General features: G+C 38.0%; 1 long non-coding RNA gene across 1 annotated transcript; it reads left to right on the forward strand.

Annotated features, from left to right (window-relative positions):
- Window positions 1-1,373: 1,373 nt before the first annotated feature.
- Window positions 1,374-21,650, forward strand: LOC113623626 (uncharacterized). The gene is made up of 3 exons (XR_003433999.1): window positions 1,374-1,401; window positions 12,981-12,986; window positions 21,491-21,650. It is a non-coding gene; the product is annotated as an uncharacterized LOC113623626 (long non-coding RNA).
- The last annotated feature ends 209 nt before the right edge of the window (window positions 21,651-21,859 follow it).

Here is a 21,859-nt window from a genome sequence, read left to right on the forward strand (position 1 = left end):
TTTGTTATGACTGCCCTAGTAAACTAATACAATTACTTATTAGCTGTGTGACTTTGACAAATTAATTTTTTAAAAAGCCTGAGTTCTCCCCATTGTAAATTGGGAATGATAAAAACAGAATTGTTTAAAAGAATGAGTTCTGAGGTGAGTCCTTGTGTTCACATTCCAGCTCTACCACTTAATAGATGTGTAACCTTGAGCAAGTTGCTTAAAACCTTTCTCTGCCTTAGGGTTTTAATTTGTAACATGAAGATAGTAATAGTACCTAGCTCGTAGGTTTGGTGTGAGGATTGAATGAGTTCATGTGTATAAAGCATCTAAAACTATCTGGTACTTGCTAAGTTCTCAATAAATGTCAGCTAATATTGGTCATTTGGAGGATAAGTTAGTATGTATAAAACATACTGCATAGTGCCTGATACATAATAAAGTCCTAGTAAATGTTTATTATTATATTAGTTTTTCCTACTAATCATCTTAAGTGGTCCTAATAACATTAAAAAAAATTCAGAGGTTTGAAAAATTGAAATTATAAAAGATAGTGATTATTAATAATTACATATTAATAAAAACCTTAATGTAGAATTTTATTTCAATTATTGCCTGTAAGATCTTGAAAAGCTGCCATTTTTCATATTCAACAATACAAATTTGTACTCATTTTTGAAGATCTTATTCATGTCCTTATTTTTGTTTTTATGTGTTTCTTTAAATGTGTCATGGATTTACATTTTCCTTCAGTAGAGCTAGAGCCGAGTTTTCTATAACTAATATTTCACTTAGAATATCTTCAGTATTATGCTATATAGGGGGATGCTTGTTTCCTTTACTTTTACTCTTTTCATTTTCCCTTTTCTCCCATAAAATAGCATTAAAATCAGATGCTTATACTTATAAAGTATACAGTATATATCTGTATAAAATCAGATGCTGTATACTTATACTTATAAAGTATACAGTATATATCTGTATACTTTATACAGATATAAAGATTTCATGATTTATTAAAATGATAGTCTCTGTGGTTAAGGCAAAATTCTTAGTAACTGGCTTCAACTATCAAAAATAAGTAACTTTTTTAAAAATTAAAAAAAAATTATTTTTTTGGCCGTGTTGGGTCTTCGTTGCTGTGCGTGGACTTTCTCTAGTTGTGGCGAGCGGGGGCTACTCTTCTTTGTGGTGCGTGGACTTCTTACTGTGGTGGCTTCTCTAGTTGAAGAGCACGGGCTCTACGTGCACAGGCTTCAGTAGTTGTGGCTTGCGGGCTCTAGAGCACAGGCTCATTAGTTGTGGCGCACAGGCTTAGTTGCTCCGTGGCATGTGGGATCTTCCCAGAGCAGGGCTCGAACCCATGTCCCCTGCATTGGCAGGTGGATTCTTAACCACTGCGCCACCAGGGAAGTGCCGAGAAGTGACTTTTGAACTGATATATACACTACCAAATGTAAAACAGAGCTAGTGGGAAGCAGCCCATAGCACAGGGAGATCAGCTTGGGGCTTTGTGTCCACCTAGAGGGGTGGGATAGGGAGGGTAGGAGGGAGACAAGAGGGAGGAGATATGGGGATATACGTATATGTATAGCTGATTCACTTTGTTATAAAGCAGAAAGTAACACACCATTGTAAATCAATTATACTCCAATAAAGATGTTAAAAAAAAGAACAAAAGAAGATAGCTCATGGTGACTAAAAGTATTTTCTTTTTAAATTCTCAATTCATATCAGTTAAGGAATCAAAACTTTCTTCAGGGAGGAACTTCTTATAGTTCAGGCCTTTATAATTCAAAGTTACACCAAGTGGATTGCAAAATAGTCTATTAGCTCCCAAATGGGTTGCAGGTGTGGTTGTTGAGCACAAGGAAGAATAGCAAACACTCATTAAGTGCATAGTGAACATTTTATGCTTGCTGTAGTGTGGTGAGAAGCCACTCCACCGTGGAGGGATGTCTCCTTGTTTGTTTATTGTTTCTGTTTTTTAAAATTAGGTATATCAGTCAGGGTCCCAGGTGGAATATAGATGTCTTACTCAAAAGGGTATCTGAAGAGTTGGAGGGGCTATTTATAGAGATGTGGGTGGAATAAGGAAATCAACAAGAAACATAGGATAGTAAAAGTGAAAACCTGTTACCACTTCTCGGCATAAAAGGGCAAGGAGAGGGAGCAGTTACCTGAACCCACAGGAAATACAGCTCTGACAAGAGTTGTGCCTTTACACAGAGGAGAGGACCACTGCCAAACAGCATCCTGGCAGAACGGGATAGAGGCAGTAAATTCCTTGACTTGTTTATGTTCCTACCTTCTGACCCTGTAGAGCCTCCCAGCGGTTGAGTGTGGGAAGCCAGAGAGCAAAGGAGCTTAGTGACCAAAGTTCTTGCCGGTCAGTCTCCTGAGGCACAAAGTAGGGCACAGAATTGCTGAAAATGGATCTGGAAGGACAAACTAAGAAAAAATGCATGTAGAAGTTTTGTTATTCTAAGTTAAAGCTGTATCTTAAATATGTGACTCAGTTACACATTGATTAGAATAGCAGTGATCATTTCTCAAATAACTCAAGTGGGCCTTGAATTCATTCTTTTATACTCCATAATAATCTTGATCCACAAAAAATAATATTTGATATATTCTGTTCAAGTGTTGTTTTCTTCCTGCTGATGGGCTATTAAATATAAGTGAAATATTTGTCATAACTTAGTGCTTTACTGATTATGCAGCTGAATATTCACGTTTGTTTGCACCTAGAAAGTTCTTGATATCAGGCATAATCATCATCCTTGTATTGAAGATAAAATGATGCTTTGTTGAAGAGTGAGACTGGCGTGCTGTTGGGTGACCGATTGAGCATTAATCTTGCTATAATTGTTTCTGTTTGCTTAGTCATCACATCAAATAAGCACTGTAGTCTTGGTGATTTGACATTTAACTGCTGGGAGCACTTAAAAGCTAATCCAACCACATGGTGAGTGATTAATAAGAGTGTAATTCTGGAGTCCTAATACCAGTGTTTCAACTGCAACTCAGCAATGAGAAAGCTTGGGTTAGTACCTTAACATCTTAAAGTTTATTTTTCTGATTTATAAAATAGACTCAATAATATTATCCATGTTATAAGGTGATTTATAAGGATTAAACAAAAATATAAATGGAAAAAATATTTAATGTTTGGTACATGAAATAATTATGAGAAATACTGAATTTACCATTTAGACAGAATCTATGACAAATATAATTAATCTGGGTTAATATTGGGCCTACGGTGTTTAGAAGAGTGTCCTCTCTAATGTGAGATTATATACACAATGGAAAACATACCATATTCTTGAGGCAGCGTGAAGTATGGTAGGAGGAAAATGATAGAAAAATTATAGAAACAAGGAAAGGAAGAAAATATAAAAGAGAATCTCCAAAATCAAAGCGTTAGAGCTACTTTCCTATTCTTCAGAAGCTAAATCAATTGACTACTGAAAGTGTAGATGTGATTTTTTCATCACAATATTATAAAATTTTTAAAAAGATATAAGACTAGTTGGAATTCTTCTCAAAACAGTCCATGAGACGGGCTGGAGAGTAAGGATTGACATGAAAAATATTTCTTCCTCTAGACATAGAAAACTTGAATCCTAGTTCTATGATTACCTGTGACTTTGAATGAGCCACTTTTCTGAAATTCAGCTTCATTTTGTGCACAGAATGAGTTGGACAGAAGCAACAGTTTTCAAAATATCTTCCAGAAAAATTGGATTCATTAGTTAAACAAGTTTGGGAGATACTGCATTCTATATCTCCCTCTCAGGAATTCCTACAGTATGTGTATTCATTAAAAATTCAAAAAACATTCAGAGATATACTGTAGCAAGGGAAAAAAATAATAGCAGTTCACTTTTGTTTAACCTTATTTTAAATTTATTCATCATGAGATTTTTTTTCCATATAACATCTATTAATATCATATAAACTACTAATAAAGGGCTTCCCTGGTGGCTCAGTGGTTAAGAATCCACCTGCCAATGCAGGGGACATGGGTTCGAGCCCTGGTCCGGAAAGATCCCACATGCCGCGGAGCAGCTAAGCCCGTGCGTCACAACTACTGAGCCTGCGCTCTAGAGCCCCCACCCCACAACTACTGAAGCCTGCACGCCTAGAGCCCGTGCTCCGCAACAAGAGAAGCCACGACAATGAGCAGCCCTCGCACTGCAACGAAGAGTAGCCCCCACTTGCCACAACTAGAGAAAGCCTGCATGCAGCAACAAAGACACAATACAGCCAAAAATAAAATCAATTAATTTAAAAAAACAAAACTACTAGTTAAGAACTACCTTATTAGAGGACTTACGTCCTCTTACAAGTCTTGGAATCTAATTCTTAAACTCTGTTTTATGATACAGTAACTACACAATAACTGTTAAAAATCCTGATTGATTTAATATCTCACTTCAGTTAGGTGAGTAAGGGTTAAGGAATAGGAGAATCCTGGACAGTTCATTTCTTCTTCTGCCTGAGACCCAAAGGAAAATAGATAATTAAATCTGATTCCCTGGAGTAAAATCAGCTTTTTTGTTGTTCTGTAGGATACAATGTGAAATCCTACATGACAGACTAGAGACAATTGGATGTATATACATTTTAATGCACCTGTCATAGAGCACACTGAATACATAAATCTGTACTGAATACTTGCCATGTTGTTTTTAAAAAATCTGCTTGTTAAATCTTAGTAAAATATAGCTATTATTTTACTGGTACAAGTATGTAAATTAAAAGTATAAAAATAGAAGGTATGATAGAATTGTTGCCACTTACTATGAACTTGTAAACAAACCTGCTTCCTAGTCATTCCAAAATAGTATTTGCCTTCAGGAACCATAATATAAATTATCTTGGGTACTAACTGATCTTGTTATTGGGCCCAAATACTCAAAATGTATGGGAAATATGTTTAGGACATTGGCTCTTCACTACCAAGCTCCAGAAGCAACTGCCAGAAGCATATCTTGTTACTACTTCAGCTCCACTCCCTAGCAAATTTTAGTTTCCATTGATTGTCATCTCATCACTTAGAATAGATAAGGCTTCTCTACTTCTTACTTAAAAGGGCAAAATAAGGAAAGAGTAACAGCTACTTCTGGGTGTTCATGATAATGAAACAATGTTAGTTACCCTTCATTGAGCCCTTCCTGTTTTAGACACTAACACGTATTATGTTGAATTCTTTCAGCAAGCTGTGAAGTAGGCAATTTTGCTATCCACAATCTCATACAAGTTGAAGAGCTTGTCCAAAATTTAACATCTAGTAAATTCCTAAATCATGATTCAAATCCAGGACTGCCCCAGTGTTCTCATTCTGTCACAAACAGATTTAAACCACAATGACTGTATGCACATGGCTAGTCTGATACCACATATAGTGTAGCACATGGTTTAGCAAATGGTGTTTTCTAGAGAATGTTTCATGTACATTTGGAAAGACTATGTAGTCTGCTCTTTTGGGGTAGAATATTCTACCAATGCCAGTTATATCAGTTTGGTGGCTATTGTTCACGTCTTTAATATTCTTACTGATTTAATGCAAATTGTTCTTTCAGTTACTGAGAGGGGTATTGAAATATTCAACTTTAAGTGTTGAATTATCTACCCTCTTCAGTTCTGTAAGTTTTTGCTTTGTGCCTTTTGAAACTGAGTTGACACATGCATAAACCTTTATAATTTTTATATTTTCCTGATGCATTGATAATTTATCATTATGAAATTATTCTTTGTTTCTAGGAGTGTTGCTTAACGTCTGTTTAGTATTAACATAATGCCTCCAGCTCTTTTATGATTACATTTTGCGTTTTTTTCCACCATTCATTTACTTTCCACCTATTTGTGTGTATTTCTGTACAGAGCATATGGTTGAATCTTGCTTATTTATTGTGTTTGACAATCTCTGCCTTTTGATTAGAGTATTTTGTCCATTTACATGTAATGTAATTATTGCTATGTTTGGACTTACATCTGCCACTTTATTTTTTTTCTATAGATTTCATGTCATTCTTTTCTCCTTCGTTTAATGTCATCTCTTTGTTTAACAGATATTTTTCTTTCTACCATTTCATTCCTCTGTTGATTTTGGACTATTTTTAGAGTTGGTTATTTAGTGATTGATCTAGAAATATGATATACAATCTTATCAGAGTTTTCTTCAGATTAATACTAATGCAATTCTGGTAAAATAGAGCAACTTTGCTCTAAGATAGCTCCATTTTCTGCCTCTCTTCTTATTTGTGCTAATATTAACATATATTACACTTTTATATGTTGCAAGCCTAATCTAACAATACTATAATCATTGCTGGTTTTTTTTTTTTTTTTTTTTTTATTTTTACAAACTTATGTTTTTTAGAGAAACTAAGGAGAAAATAGAAAACATATCGATATAGTGTCTTAGTTCAGTCTGCTGTAACAAGATACTGTAGAGTAGGTGGCTTATAAACAATGAACATTTATTTCTCACAGTTCTGGAAGCTGAGAAGTCCCAGATGAAGGCAGTAGCAGATTTACTGTTTGGTAAGGCCTTGCTTCCTGGTTTATGGACAGCTGTCTTCTTGCTGTGTCCCTGCACGGTGGAAAAAGCAAGAGATCTCTCTGGGATCTCTGTTATAAGGGCACTTATCCCATTCATTATTTACCTCCCCAAGTCACCACCTTCTAATACAATCACACTGGGGGTTAGATCTCAACATGTGAATTCAGAGGGTGGACACAGTCAGTTAATAATGTGTAGTCTTTTTTATTTGCTGACCTATTTTCTATTTCTTATGCTCTTCATTTCTTTGTATTAAAGTTGCTATTTCGTGTCATTTTCTTTCCACCTGAAAGACTTACTTTAGTATTTCTTGCAAGGCAGTTCTGCTAGAAATAAATTATCTCACTTTTTATTTATGTACGACTCTCTTGGTTTCACCTTCATTTTTCTTTTTTTTTAACATCTTTATTGGAGTATAATTGCTTTACAATGGTGTGTTAATTTCTGCTTTATAACAAAGTGAATCAGCTATACATATACATATATCCCCATATCTCTTCCCTCTTGAGTCTCCCTCCCACCCTCCCTATCTCACCCCTCTAGTTGGTCACAAAGCACTGAGCTGATATCCCTGTGCTATGTGGCTGCTTCCCACTAGCTATCTGTTTTACATTTTGTAGTGTGTATATGTCCATACCACTCTCTCACTTCGTCCCAGCTTACCCTTCCCCCTCCCCGTGTCCTCAAGTCCATTCTTTACTTCTGCATCTTTATTCCTATCCTGCCCCTACAATTTTCAGAACCTTTTTTTTTTAGATTCCATATATATATATTAGCATATGGTATTTGTTTTTCTCTTTCTGACTTACTTCACTCTGTATGACAGACTCTAAGTTGATCCACCTCACTAAAAATAACTCAATTTCGTTTCTTTTTATGGCTGAGTAATATTCCATTGTACATATATACCACATCTTCTTTATGCATTCATCTTTGATGGACACTTAGGTTGCTTCCATGTCCTGGCTATTGTAAATAGAGCTGCAATGAACATTGTGGTACATGACTCTTTCTGAATTATGGTTTTCTCAGGGTATATACACCCAGTAATGTGTTTGCTGGGTGGTATGGTAGTTCTATTTTTAGTTTTTTAAGGGACCTCCATACTGTTCTCCATAGAGGCTGTATCAGTCTACATTCTTACCAACAGTGCAAGAGGTTTTCCTTTTCTCCACACCCTCTCCAGCATTTATTGTTTGTAGATATTTTGATGATGGCCATTCTGACTGGTGTGAGGTGATACCTCATTGTAGTTTTTTTTTTTTTTTTTTTTTTTTTGCGGTACACGGGCCTCTCACTGCTGTGGCCTCTCCAGTTGTGGAGCACAGGCTCCGGACACACAGGCTCAGTGGCCATGGCTCATGGGCCTAGCTGCTCCATGACATGTGGGATCTTCCTGGACTGGGGCACAAACCCGTGTCCCCTGCATCGGCAGGCGGACTCAACCGCTGTGCCACCAGCGAAGCCCCCCTCATTGTAGTTTTGATTTGCATTTCTCTAATGATTAGGGATGTTGAGCATCCTTTCATATGTTTGCTGGCAATCTGTATATCTTCTTTGGAGAAATATCTGTTTAGATCTTCTGCCCATTTTTGGATTGGGTTGTTTGTTTTTTTGATATTGAGCTGCATGAGCTGCTTGTAAATTTTGGAGATTAGTCCTTTGTCAGTTGCTTCATTTGCAAATATTTTCTCCCATTCTGAGGGTTGTCTTATCATCTTGTTTATGGCTTCCTTTGCTGTGCAAAAGCTTTGAAGTTTCATTAGATCCCATTTGTTTATTTTTGTTTTTATTTCCCTTTTTCTAGGAGGTGGGTCAAAAGGGTCTTGCTGTGATTTATGTCATAGAGTGTTTTGCCTATGTTTTCCTCTAAGAGTTTGATAATGTCTGGCCTTACATTTAGGTCTTTAATCCATTTTGAGTTTATTTTTGTGGGTGGTGTTAGGGAGTGTTCTAATTTCATTCTTTTACATGTGGCTCCCCAGTTTTCCCGGCACCACTTATTGAAGATGCTGTCTTTTCTCCATTGTATATTCTTGCATCCTTTTTCAAAGATAAACCCACACACATATGGTCACCTTATCTCTGGACTTTCTATCCTGTTCCATTGATCTATATTTCTGTTTCTGTGCCAGTACCATACTGTCTTGATCACTGTAGGCTTGTAGTATAGTCTGATGTCCGGGAGCCTGATTCCTCCAGCTCCATTTTTCCTTCTCAAGATTGCTTTGGCTATTCAGGGTCTTTTGTGTTTCCATACAAATTGTGGAATTTTTTGTTCTAGTTCTGTGATAAATGCCATTGGTAGTTTGATAGGGATTGCATTGAATCTGTAGATTGCTTTGGGTAATATAGTCATTTTCAAAATGTTTATTCTTCCAATCCAAGAACATGGAATATCTCTCCATCTGTTTGTATCACCTTTAATTTCTTTCATCAGTGTCTCATAGTTTTCTGCATACAGGTCTTTTGTCTCCTTAGGTAGGTTTATTCCTAGGTATTTTATTCTTTTTGTTGCAGTGGTAAGTGGGAGTGTTTCCTTAATTTCTCTTTCAGATTTTTCATCATTAGTGTATAGGAGTGCAAGAGATTTCTGTGCATTAATTTTGTATTCTGCTACTTTACTAAATTCATTATTAGCTCTAGTAGTTTTCTGGTAGCCTCTTTAGGATTCTCTATGTATAGTATCATGTCATCTGCAAAGAGTGACAGTTTTACTTCTTCTTTTCCGATTTGGATTCCTTGTATTTCTTTTTCTTCTCTGATTGCTGTGGCTAAAACTTCCAAAACTGTGTTGAATGATAGTGGTGAGAGTGGACAACCTGGTCTTGTTCCTGATCATAGAGGAAATGGTTTCAGTTTTTCACCATTGAGAACGATGTTGGGTGTGTGTTTGTCATATATGGCCTTTATTATGTTGAGGTAAGTTCCCTCTGTGCTTACTTTCTGAAGGGTTTTTATCGTAAATGGGTGATGAATTTTGTTGGAAGCTTTTTCTGCATCTATTGAGATGAGATGATCATATGTTTTTTTTTTTTTTAAATCAGAAAATCATTCAATAGACTCTTCACCATAGAAGATGTGCTGTAGTAATTGAAAATTTAACTATTATGTTGTTGAGGCACTGGGTTTATCTGACTAACCCATGAAAACTGAAATGCGTGCAAATCAAAATGGTGCACAGCAAGGACTACCTATATTTTAAAAACATAATCACAACTACTTTCAACGTTTATGAATTTCATGTGTTTTCATTTGTACTAAGTGTTGGGCAAGGGACACATCCTATAGTATTTTGGGGGATAGTGCCCCACCATGAGTGCATTGACATCTGGTATGAAACACTCTTTGCCCTAATTGCCCTTACTGACTAGTAATAAAAATGGCCCACATGTATTGCATCACGTGTCAAGCATAGTTTAAAGGCTCATCTCATTTTCTCTTCTCACAGCAAAGTAAGTACTCTTATTCTTTGTGGAGGCTTAGGTAGGTTCAGTAATTTGGAGAGAAGAGATTCAAACTCAGCTGGACTCCAGAACCTGTGCCCTTCACTACTGTATACAGGTGGAAATGATCGATATGGTGACTTTGCAGAGAGGGGAAACACAAGGAGTTATGACACTATGCCAGAGTGAACAGCTTAGCTGTGGGACCAAGATGGACTTTCCCAAGGAAACACGGTGTACACTTCTTCTTTAGTGAGAATGAATGCTAGACACACGTGCACAGAGACAAGTGGGTTCTAACCGGGCCTTTGTCAATAACAGGGTAGGCAGTGTAGACCAGTGATCTCCCTGAACAAGATTCTGTCCTTCACTCATGTGGCTACTGTCTTTTCAAGCTTCAACTTTTTATGCTTATCAATAAATAGGCACCTTTAGTAGATAAAGATTTTTATTAGATTTTTACTTTAATTTTCACAACACTTTGAAGTTATTATTCCCGTAGAGTAGTTGGCAATACTGCAGCTCAGAGGAGTGAAGCAGCTTCCTCAGAGTTACACAGCTACAGGTGCAGAACCAACATGCTAATTCCAGCATATCTTCTCCAAAACTTACGCTGGGAATCCTTTGCTTCCCATGCCATTACCCAGCTAATCCAGCCGTCTCTTGGTTCAGACAGTTTGCCATGAGCATAAGATAGAAGGAGATCATACTTCATAAGACCATTTTTTTTAATGTTTTTCTTTTTTGTTCTTTTTTTTTTTTTTTTAGTATTTATTTATTTATTTGGCTGTGCTGGGTCTTAGTTGTGCCACATGGGATCTTTAGTTGCAGCATGTGGGATCTAGTTCCCTGACCAGGGATCAAACCCGGACCCCCTGCATTGGGAATGTGGAGTCTTAGCCACTGAACCACCAGGGAATGAACCAATTCATGCCTCCTCCACATTCCTCACTCCCAGCCAGACTCTGATTTGAGTTCCTAACTGCCCATTACCCATACCCTTTATTCACAATTCTTACCTATGCTTCTTATTTCTACCTTGATTGGTCTTCTTGACTATTTGGTACCTGGCTGATCTTTAACTTTTATTTGATCACTTTGGACTCTATCTCGGATCCATTTGACAGTGGAATCCTCTTAATGTACCTTTTCAAGCAGAATTACTGGTCCAGATCCCAGGCCAAGAACCAGACCTTTTCCTGGTGTTTGTATAGGTTGACCAGAAGTGTAATCTTCCTATAATGTCCTGCAAGTCACCTGGGTCCTCTGGTATCAGAGGAAATGCTCACTCATGCGTCACCTTTTTTAAAATTGAAGTGTAGTTGATTTATAATATTGTTAGTTTCAGGTGTACAGCATAGTGATTCAGTTATTTCTTTGCAGATTATATTCCATTATAGGTTATTACAAGATATTAAGTACAATTCCCTGTGCTATACAGTAAATCCTTGCTGCTGATTTTATGTATAGTAGTTTTTATCTGTTAATCCCATATTCCTAATTTGTCCCTCCCTCTCCCCTTTGGTAACTGTAAGTTTGTTTTCTATGTCTGTGAGTCTCCTTCTGTTTTGTATATTGATTCATTTGCATAATTCTTAGATTCCGCATATAAGTGATACATAGTATTTGTCTTTCTCTGACTTTTTCACCAAGCGCAATATTCTATAGGTCCATCCATGTACTCTTTACTCTGAACTTTTTTGTTCAATAATAGCTTTAGAAAAGCAGTGTCTGCTTTTGCTTTCAATCTTAAAAATGTTGAAAACAAGCTTTTATCTCATATAAATTCTAAAGTTTTATACATTCATTTAAAAAACTGTTAGTTCTCTTTTTAAAGTTTGCATTGACAGCTGCATAAATTTCTGTCCGTTTAAATAGCCGTGCTTGAAAGTCACTTCGACTTTTGAAAGCTGCCAGATTGCCTTATCATTGTCTGAGAGATTAGGGATGCTTGTTTGGAAGGTTGTTTTATTTCTAAATAAAACTGAAGTTTTGTTGTTCCATTGTAATGTTTCATTTTAATCTGGTTGGTTTCTATCTGGATATAATTTATAGTAGGAACCAAACATAGTTCAGTGAAAAACCTTCCATTATAAATGGCTGACTGTCGTTTGCTGCCTTTAGGTGTCCTTGTCAGCTGCATTAGACTGCTGCGTTTGATAGACGGGGAAGAATTTTCTCTGGGCTATTTAGGTCCGTGTCGGAGCAGGAATTCTATTCCTTTCTTAATCATGAACCATCGACAAGAGGAAGAAGCCATTTTCCATACAAATATCCTCTCTTTTCTTCTCAAACCTCCAACACTTTCTTTTCCTTCCTTCCTCTCATCGTTGACTTGTTTTGCTGCAGGGACTGGAAAACGGAGGTGAGGTGTGGGGAAGGGGAATGGTATTCGATAAGCAGTAAATGCTCTGCTGCAATGACGCAGACCCCCTTCAGCCACAATTTCTCTGCGTTTCTTTGTAGCCAGACTCTCTAACAAGGGTTGTCTGCCCACCTGCTCCATGTTCTCATATTCTCCTCTTCCACCAGTGTCGCTGGGGCTCTAGCCACTTCAGTAACTGAAACGTGTGTCAGATCAGCAGGTGACCTCGGCACTAAATGCAGTGTTCATCCTCAGTCTTCATCTCAGTCGACCTTTTGGCAGTTCTGACACCACGGGTCACTTTCTCTTTGATAGACTTTAATCACGTTAACAGGTAGTATCACACTCCCCAGGGGTTGCTCCAGGTTGGACCACTGCTGTTATAGTGGCTCCACCTTATCTTCACGTCCCTTCATGCTTCTTTTCTCATCCCAGTTGACCCTGTCTAGCCCCACAGCTTCGATGCCATCCGCATGCTGGCGGCTTCCAGTCTGCATCTCTTGTCTTCATGTCTCTCCTGAGCCCTGGACTTGTATATCCAACCTCCTCCTGGACATCTGCCCTAAAATTCTGCTAGGAGCCCACACTTACCACTTCTGAAACAGAGCTCTCAGTTCCCCTCCAGTCTTCTCCAAGTCAGGAAATAAGACTCGCAGGCATCCCTGACTCAGTTCGTTCTTTCACAGCCACATCCTTCCTATCAGAATGTCCCGCTGATTTTGTCTTTAAAGTACATCCCACATCAGACGGCTTCTCGTCACTTCTGCCATGACCACAAGGTTTAAAGCACCCTCAGCTCTCAGCTGGACTCTACTGCGGCTCTCACCTGGTCTCCTTTCCACACTTCTTCTCTCTAAACTCTGTTGTCCACATCTTCTGCTCAACACCTCTCAGTAGCTACTCACCACTATTAGGACAGAAGGGAAACTCCCTCACTTTGCCCTCAAGGTGCAATGTGATCTGGCCCCTCACTTCTCCAACTTGTCTCCTGCTCCTTCCCCTAGTCACACAGATACAGCGTGGAGCTTTAGGCTGAGCTTGTTCTGGATTTCTCCTTCAGATCTCATGTCATCCAGTGACCAGCTGGTTCCTGCCCAAATGTTAGCATCCCGTCTCACTTTCTATGCTTGGACTCCACCTTTTCTCTCCACACTACTTTGCACTTCCTAGGATTTATGAATATTATTATTTTTGTATTACATTAATTTATTATTCATTATTTACATTAATTTTTTCACTACTCCGTTTTTCTTAGTTTCTGCTTTATAACAAAGTGAATCAGCTATACACGTACGTATATGCCCATATCTCCTCCCTCTTGCATCTCCCTCCCACCCTCCCTATCCCACTCCTCTACATGGTCAAAAAGCACCGAGCTGATCTCCCTGTGCTATGCAGCTGCTTCCCACTAGCTATCTATTTTATACTTGGTAGTATATATAAGTCCATGCCACTCTCTCACTTCATCCCAGCTTACCCTTCCCCCTCCCCATGTCCTCAAGTCCATTCCCAACGTCTGAGTCTTTATTCCTGTCCTGCCCCTAGCTGCTTCAGAACCTTTTTTTTTTACATCCATATATATGTGTTAGCATACGGTATTTGTTTTTCTCTTTCTGACTTCACTCTGTATCACAGACTCTAGGTTCATCCACCTCACTACAAATAACTCAATTTTGTTTCTTTTTATGGCTGAATAATATTACATTGTATATATGTGCCACATCTCCTTTAACCATTCATCTGTCAATGGATATGTAGGTTGCTTCCATGTCCTGGCTATTGTAAATAGAGCTGCAATGAATATTGTGGTACATGATTCTGTTTGAATTATGGTTTTCTCCGGGTATATTGCCAGTAGTGGGATTGCTGGGTCGTATGGTAGTTCTATTTTTAGTTTTTGAAGGAACCTCCATACTGTTCTCCATAGTGGCTGTATCAATTTACATTCCCACCAACAGTGCAAGAGGGTTCCCTTTTCTCCATACCCTCTCCAGGGTTTATTGTTTGTGGATATTTTGATGATGGCTATTCTGACTGGTGTGAGGTGATACCTCATTGTAGGGTTTTTTTTTTTTTTTTTTTTTTTTTTTTTTTTGTATGCGTGCTTCTCGTTTTTGTGGCCTCTCCTGTTGTGGCGCCTCCCGTTGTGGAGCGCAGGCTCAGCAGCCATGGCTCACGGGCCTAGCTGCTCCATGACATGTGTGATCTTCCCAGACTGGGGCATGAACCCGTGTCCCCTGCATCAGCAGGCGGACTCTCAACCACTGCGCCACCAGGGAAGCCCTTGACTTTATTTTTGTGTATGGTGTTAGGGAATGTTCTAATTTCATTCTTCTACATGTAGCTATCCAATTTTCCCAGCACCACTTATGGAAGAGGCTGTCTTTTCTCCATTGTACATTCTTGCCTCCTTTATCAAAGATAAGGTGACTGTATGTGCATGGGTTTATCTCTGGGCTTTCTATCCTGTTCTCTTCATCTATATTTCTGTTTTTGTGCCAGTACCATACTGTCTTGATTACTGTAGCTTTGTAGTGTAGTCTGAAGTCAGGGAGCCTGATTCCTCCAGCTCCGTTTTTCTTTCTCAAGATTGCTTTGGCTATTCGGGGTCTTTTGTGTTTCCATACAAACTGTGAAATTTTTTGTTCTAGTTCTGTGATAACTGCCATTGGTAGTTTGATAGGGATTGCATTGAATCTGTAGATTGCTTTGGGTGGTATAGTCATTTTCACAATGTTGATTCTTCCAATCCAAGAACATGGTATATTTCACCATCTGTTTGTATCACATTTAATTTCTTTCATCAGTGTCTTATAGTTTTCTGCATACAGGTCTTTTGTTTCCTTAGGTAGGTTTATTCCTAGGTATTTTATTCTTTTTGTTACAGTGGTAAATGGGAATGTTTCTTTAATTTCTCTTTCAGATTTTTCATCACTATTGTATAGGAATGCAAGAGATTTCTGTGCATTAATTTTGTATCCTGCTACTTTACCAAATTCATTGATTAGCTCTAGTAGTTTTATGGTAGCCTCTTTAGGATTCTCTATGTATAGTATCAGGTCATCTACAAACAGTGACAGCTTTACTTCTTCTTTTCCAATTTGGATTCCTTTTATTTCTTTTTCTTTTCTGATTGCTGTGGGTAAACTTCCAAACTATGTTGAATAATAGTGGTGAGAGTGGGCAACCTTGTCTTGTTCCTGATCTTCGTGGAAGTGGTTTCAGTTTTTCACCATTGAGCATGGTTTTGGCTGTGAGTTTGTCATATATGGGCTTTATTATGTTGAGGTCAGTTCCCTCTATGACTACTTTCTGGAGGGTTTTTATCATAAATGGGTGCTGAATTTTGTTGGAAGCTTTTTCTGCGTCTATTGAGATGATCATATGGTTTTTCTCCTTCAGTTTGTTAATATGGTTTATCACATTGATTGATTTGCGTATATTGGAGAATCCTTGCATTCCTGGGGTAAACCCCACTTGGTCATGGTGTATGATGCTTTTAATGTGCTGTTGGATTCTGTTTGCTAGTATTTTGCTGAGGGGTTTTGCATCTGTGTTCATCACTGTTATTAGCCTGTAGTTTTCTTTCTTTGTGACATATTTGTCTGGTTTTGGTATCAGGGTGATGGTGGCTTCATAAAATGAGTTTGGGAGTGTTCCTCCCTCTGCTATATTTTGGAAGAGTTTGAGAAGGATAGGTGTTAGGTCTTGTCTAAATGTTTGATAGAATTTGCCTGTGAAGTCATCTGGTCCTGGGCTTTTGTTTGTTGGAATATTTTTAATCACAGTCTCAATTTCAGTGCTTGTGATTGGTCTGTTTATATTTTCTATTTCTTCCTGGTTCAGTCTCGGAAGGCTGTGCTTTTGAAAGAATTTGTCCATTTCTTCCAGGTTGTCCATTTTATTGGCATAGAGTTGCTTATAGTAATCTCTCATGATCCTTTGTATTTCTACAGTGTCAGTTGTTACTTCTCCTTTTTCATTTCTTGTTCTACTGATGTGAGTCTTCTCCCTTTTTTTCTTGATGAGTCTGGCTAATGGTTTATCAATTTTGTTTATCTTCTCAAGAACCAGCTTTTAATTTTATTGATCTTTGCTATCATTTCCTTTATTTCTTTTTCATTTATTTCTGATCTGATCTTTATGATTTCTTTCCTTCTGACTTTAGGGTTTTTTTTTGTTCTTCTTTCTCTAATTGCTTTAGGTGTAAGTTTAAGTTGTTTATTTGAGATGTTTCTTGAGGTAAGATAGTATTGCTATAAACTTCCCTCCTAGAAGTGCTTTTGCTGCATTGCATAGGTTTTGCGTCATCATGTTTTCATTGTCATTTGTTTCTAGGTATTTTCTGAATTCCTCTTTGATTTCTTCAGTGATCTCTTGATTATTTAGTAGTGTATTGTTTAGCCTCCATGTGTTTGTATTTTTTGTAGACTTTTCTTTCTGTAATTGATCTCTAGTCTCATAGCATTGTGGTTGGAAAAGATAGTTGATACCATTTCAATTTCCTTAAATTTACCAAGACTTGATTTGTGACCCAAGATATGATCTGTCCTGGACAATGTTCCATGAGCACTTGAAGAAAAAGTGTATTCTGTTGTTTTTGGATGGAATGTCCTATAAATATCAATTAAGTCCATCTTGTTTAATGTATCATTTAAAGCTTGTGTTTCCTTATTTATTTTCATTTTGGATGATCTGTCCATTGGTGAAAGTGGGGTGTTAAAGTCCCCTACTGTTATTGTGTTACTGTCAATTTCCCCTTTTATGGCTGTTTGCATTTGCCTTATGTATTGAGGTGCTCCTATGTTGGGTGTATAAATATTTACAATTGTTATATCTTCTTCTTGGATTCATCCCTTGATCATTATGTGGTGTCCTTCTTTGTCTCTTGTAACGTTCTTTAATTTAAAGCCTATTTTGTCTTACATGAGAATTACTACTCCAGCTTTCCTTTGATTTCCATTTGCATGGAATATCTTTTTCCATCCTGTCACTTTCAGTCTGTACATGTCCCTAGGTCTGAAGTGGGTCTCTTTTAGACAGCATATGTACGGGTCTTGTTTTTGTATCCATTCAGCCAGTCTGTGTCTTTTGGTGGGAGCATTTAATCCATTTACATTTAAGGTAATTATCAATATGTATGTTCCTATTCCCATTTTCTTAATTGTTTTAGGTTTGTTATTGTAGGTCTTTTCCTTCTCTTGTGTTTCCTGCCTAGAGAAGTTCCTTTAGCATTTGTTCTAAAGTTGGTTTGGTGGTGCTGAACTCTCTCAGCTTTTGCTTGTCTGTAAAGGTTTTAATTTCTGTGTTGAATCTGAATGAGATCACTGCTGGGTAGAGTAATCTTGGTTGTAGATTTTTCCCTTTCATCACTTCAAATTTGTCCTGCCACTCCCTTCTCACTTGCAGAGTTTCTGCTGATAGATCAGCTGTTAACCTTATGGGGATTCCCTTGTATGTTTTTTGTTGTTTTTCCCTGCTGCTTTTAATATTTTTTCCTTGTATTTAATTTTTGATAGTTTGATTAATATGTGTCTTGGCGTGTTTTTCCTTGGATTTACCCTTTATGGGAGTCTGCACTTCCTGGACTTGATTGACTACTTCCTTTCCCATATTAGGGAAGTTTTCAACTATAATCTCTTCAAATATATTCTCAGTCTCTTTCTTTTTCTCTTCTTCTGGGACCCCTATAATTTGAATGTTGGTGTGTTTAATGTTGTCCCAGAGGTCTCTGAGACTGTCCTCAATTCTTTGCATTTTTTTTTTCTTTATTCTGCTCTGCAGTAGTTATTTCCACTATTTTATCTTCCAGGTCACTTATCCATCCTTCTGCCTTAGTTATTTTGCTGTTGATTCTTTCTAGAAAATTTTTAATTTCATTTATTGTGTTGTTCATCATTGTTTGTTTAGTTTTTCTAGATCCTTGTTAAACATTTCTTGTGTTTTGTCCATTCTGTTTCCAAGGTTTTGGATCATCTTTACTATCATTACTCTGAATTCTTTTCCAGATGGACTGCCTATTTCCTCTTCCTTTGTTTGGTCTGGTGGGTTTTTACCTTGTTTCTTCATCTGCTGTGTGTTTCTCTGTCTTTTCATTTTGCTTAACTTACTGTGCTTGGGGTCTCCTGTTCACAGGCTGCAGGTTCGTAGTTCCTGTTATTTTTGGTTTCTGCCCCCAGTGGGTGTGGTTGGTTCAGTGTGTTGTGTAGGCTTCTTGGTGGAGAGGTGCCTGTGTTCTGGTGGATGAGGCTGGATCTTGTCTTTCTGGTGGGCAGGTCCACATCTGGTGGTGGTTTTGGGGTGTCTGTGACCTTATGATTTTAGGCAGCATCTCTGCTGATGCTTGTGGTTGTGTTCCTGTCTTGCTAGTTGTTTGGCATAGGGTGTCCAGCACTGTAGCTTGCTGGTCCTTGAGTGGAGCTGGGTCTTAGCATTGAAATGGAGGAAATCTCTGGGAGAGCTTTCGCCATTTGATATTACGTGGAGCCGGGAGATCTCTCGTGGAGCAGTGTCCTGAACTTGGCTCTCCCACCTCAGAGGCACAGGCCTGACACCCGGCTGGAGCACCAAGACCCTGTCAGCCACACGGTGTTCAGAGGCCTGAGCAGTGGGAGCTGCAGCCCTGACTCCAGCAGAGGCCTGAGGCCCAGTTGGTCCTCAGCAGGGAGTGGCAGGATGGGCACTGGGGGCTCCTGAGCACCCTCTGTGGCCTCAGGTTGAGGAGCAGTAACCCCTGCAGCTGGCGCAGTCCATTCACCATGAAATTCCTCCTCATTTGTGGCCCTTTCGGCAACCCCTGCCCTTCCTTTTCAGTTTCTTCAGGATCTGTCCACCTTAATTTTTGAAGGATAATTTTACTTTGTTGATAGTTTATTTTTCCTGCAGCACTTTGAATATGTCATTCCTCTGCCTTCTAGCCTCTATTGTCTCTGATGAGAAGTCAGCCATTAATCATATTGTTGTTACCTGTTGTGTCATGAGTCGTTTTTCTCTTGCTGCTTTTAAAATTTTCTCTCTTGCTTTCAGTGGTTTGACCATGATGTGTCTGGGTGTGTATCTCTTTGTGTTTATTTTTTGGTTTCCTTGAAACTTTTGTATCTATATAATAATTTTTTTGAAAAAAACTGGGGAATTTCCAACTGTTATTTCTTTAAACAATTTCTTCTTTTTTTTTCTTGTCATTCTAGGACTACTATTACACATATATTAGTACGTTTGAATTTTTCCTGTAGTTCTCCAACACTTTGTTCAATTTTATTCAGACTTTTCAACTTTTCAACTGTTTTTTAGATGGGACAGTTTCTTTTGACATATCTGTGTGAGTGTAAAGTTACCAAGTAAATTTGACAGTGGAGATGATATCTTTTTCTTTTATTTTCTTCTCATCTGGCCTCAATTTCTTAATCTAAAGAACACTGGCAAAACCCTGTGAATTTCTGAATAGGAGATAAATATAGATAGCAGAGACACCTCCACCCTGAAAAAACCCTGAAAACCAGAGTGAAGGGAGTAGTGTGGCTAATCAGTTTAGCTTTGGATCAGAATTTGCCTACTCCATCAGGAAAACCAGAGCCCCACAGTTAACATGACCCATTCTCTTGAGATGGTAATTAGCGATCATTTATTCTTTTTAAAGTAAATTTTATATGTGTGCGTGTTTGGTTCAGGAGGGAATGGTAATCTCATTTCCCATATGAGGTGGCTGATCAGAGTGTTCCTTCCAAAAACAAAGAACAATTGCCCTGGAAGGAATTCTTGCTAATGCAATTTTTTTTTTTTTGGACACATTACTTACCTTCTCTTGTGACTCAGTTTCCTGTAATCTGTAAATGGGGATAATAGATTATCATGACTAAATAAGTTAATATATGTAAATATTTTAGGAAAGTGTCTGGCACATAGCAAGCATTATGTGTTAGCCATTATTATGATCATTTAATAACATTTCTATGGTATTTAGAACCTCAGAGATGTACTAGAACACCAGATGAAATGGCACCCCAGGTCATTTCTCAATGGAGCCCTGGGCCAACTTCATTTCTCTAGAACTTGTGTCGCCCATGGTGGAAGGAGTTTTCCAATGATAAGTGCTTTGAAGAATCACTGGGACAATATTTATCAGGTGTGAAATTCAGTTGCCCTTTAATGGTGTTTTTACCTGGTGATAGTATCAGTCAGTGATTAAGGCCACATTTCATTTTGGTTACTTTTGAAAGAGAATAGTCACGTCAATCATACGACAGCTTTGTTGTGGTTGTTGTAAACATTGCCTTCATCTTTCAGATCCTGATTTTTAAATGCACCTGTGTGATGCAGTACCAACACTAATGGATTCTGAGTTCTTAACAGCTATTTCCACTCAAGTACCCCTTTCCCTACTTCCAACAATTGAATTTAAGCAGAACTGAATTGAATCATCTCCAGTGTCCTGGTTCTGTTATAGCTAGCGTTAAAACAAACAAAAACGTTTGACAAAAGGACCCTGGACCATTATGACACATTTTTTGAACAATCGTTAGGAAATATAAATCACCTTGTTGAAACCAATATCTTTAAAACACCTTGCTTTAAAAACACTGAATTTATTAATCTTTTTGTAAAATTTGCATATATAGAGAAGAAAACCAGTATAAATTCCCTTAACTAGGATGCCCTAAATAACTCTAATTAGAGCAGTTGAAGTGGGTTTTACTACAATTCAGGTTTCCACAGAGGGCTTAATCAACCTTCATGCATAATGAACACCCAGTAATGTTAAAGTGTAATCTATACGTGAAAAGGGCGTGAGAAAGAAACTATCCCCAGAGGTAAGACTGGGTGTTCAATGATTCAGATGGTTCAGAGCTAACAGAGATCTATTTCAGAAGTTCTGTTACACTTGTTGACTAAAAAAAATATATTTGACAACCTAAAATTTGAGAGGTACATTTTATTTGGCAGAAATTTTTAAGACTTCAAGGCCAGGAGGTAGCATCTCAAGTAACCCTGAGAGAACTGCTTCTAGGAGGCGAGGCGGGGAGTCAGGATATATAGGAGTTTTGCAACAGATGGCAGGTAGTCTGAATGTCAAAAGATTATTGTTAAAGAAAACCAGATATCTCAAGTTAAGGAATTTAGCGCTTTTCTATGTATGGGAAGATGCATGAGTCTGGGCTCACTGAAATCATTCTTTTGATACGCACCTCAGCTATCTGAGGCCAGTATCCTCATATCCTGAGTTTCCTCAGGGCTCACCGTGGGGAGTGGCTGCAATCTGATGGCTGCTAGATGTCAGGTATTCTTTTCCTTCCTTAGTTCCCTCAGGGCTCACCAGCTCACTGCTGGCAGTGGCTGCAATAGCTGATGACTGTGATATCCTTTGTTTACTGATATGACAGGCAGTCTTCCATTTCTCACACTGAATGTAAATTCTGATATTATTTTAGTACATTCAAGCTTTAGACGATGAAAATATGCATGTAGGATTTATAATACTCCATGTTTTAT

This window comes from Aethalodelphis obliquidens, unplaced genomic scaffold (genome assembly GCF_003676395.1).
Source record: "Aethalodelphis obliquidens isolate GAN/ISIS:26980383/991018 unplaced genomic scaffold, ASM367639v1 scaffold11, whole genome shotgun sequence".
In the NCBI taxonomy this organism is placed as follows: domain Eukaryota; kingdom Metazoa; phylum Chordata; class Mammalia; order Artiodactyla; family Delphinidae; genus Aethalodelphis; species Aethalodelphis obliquidens.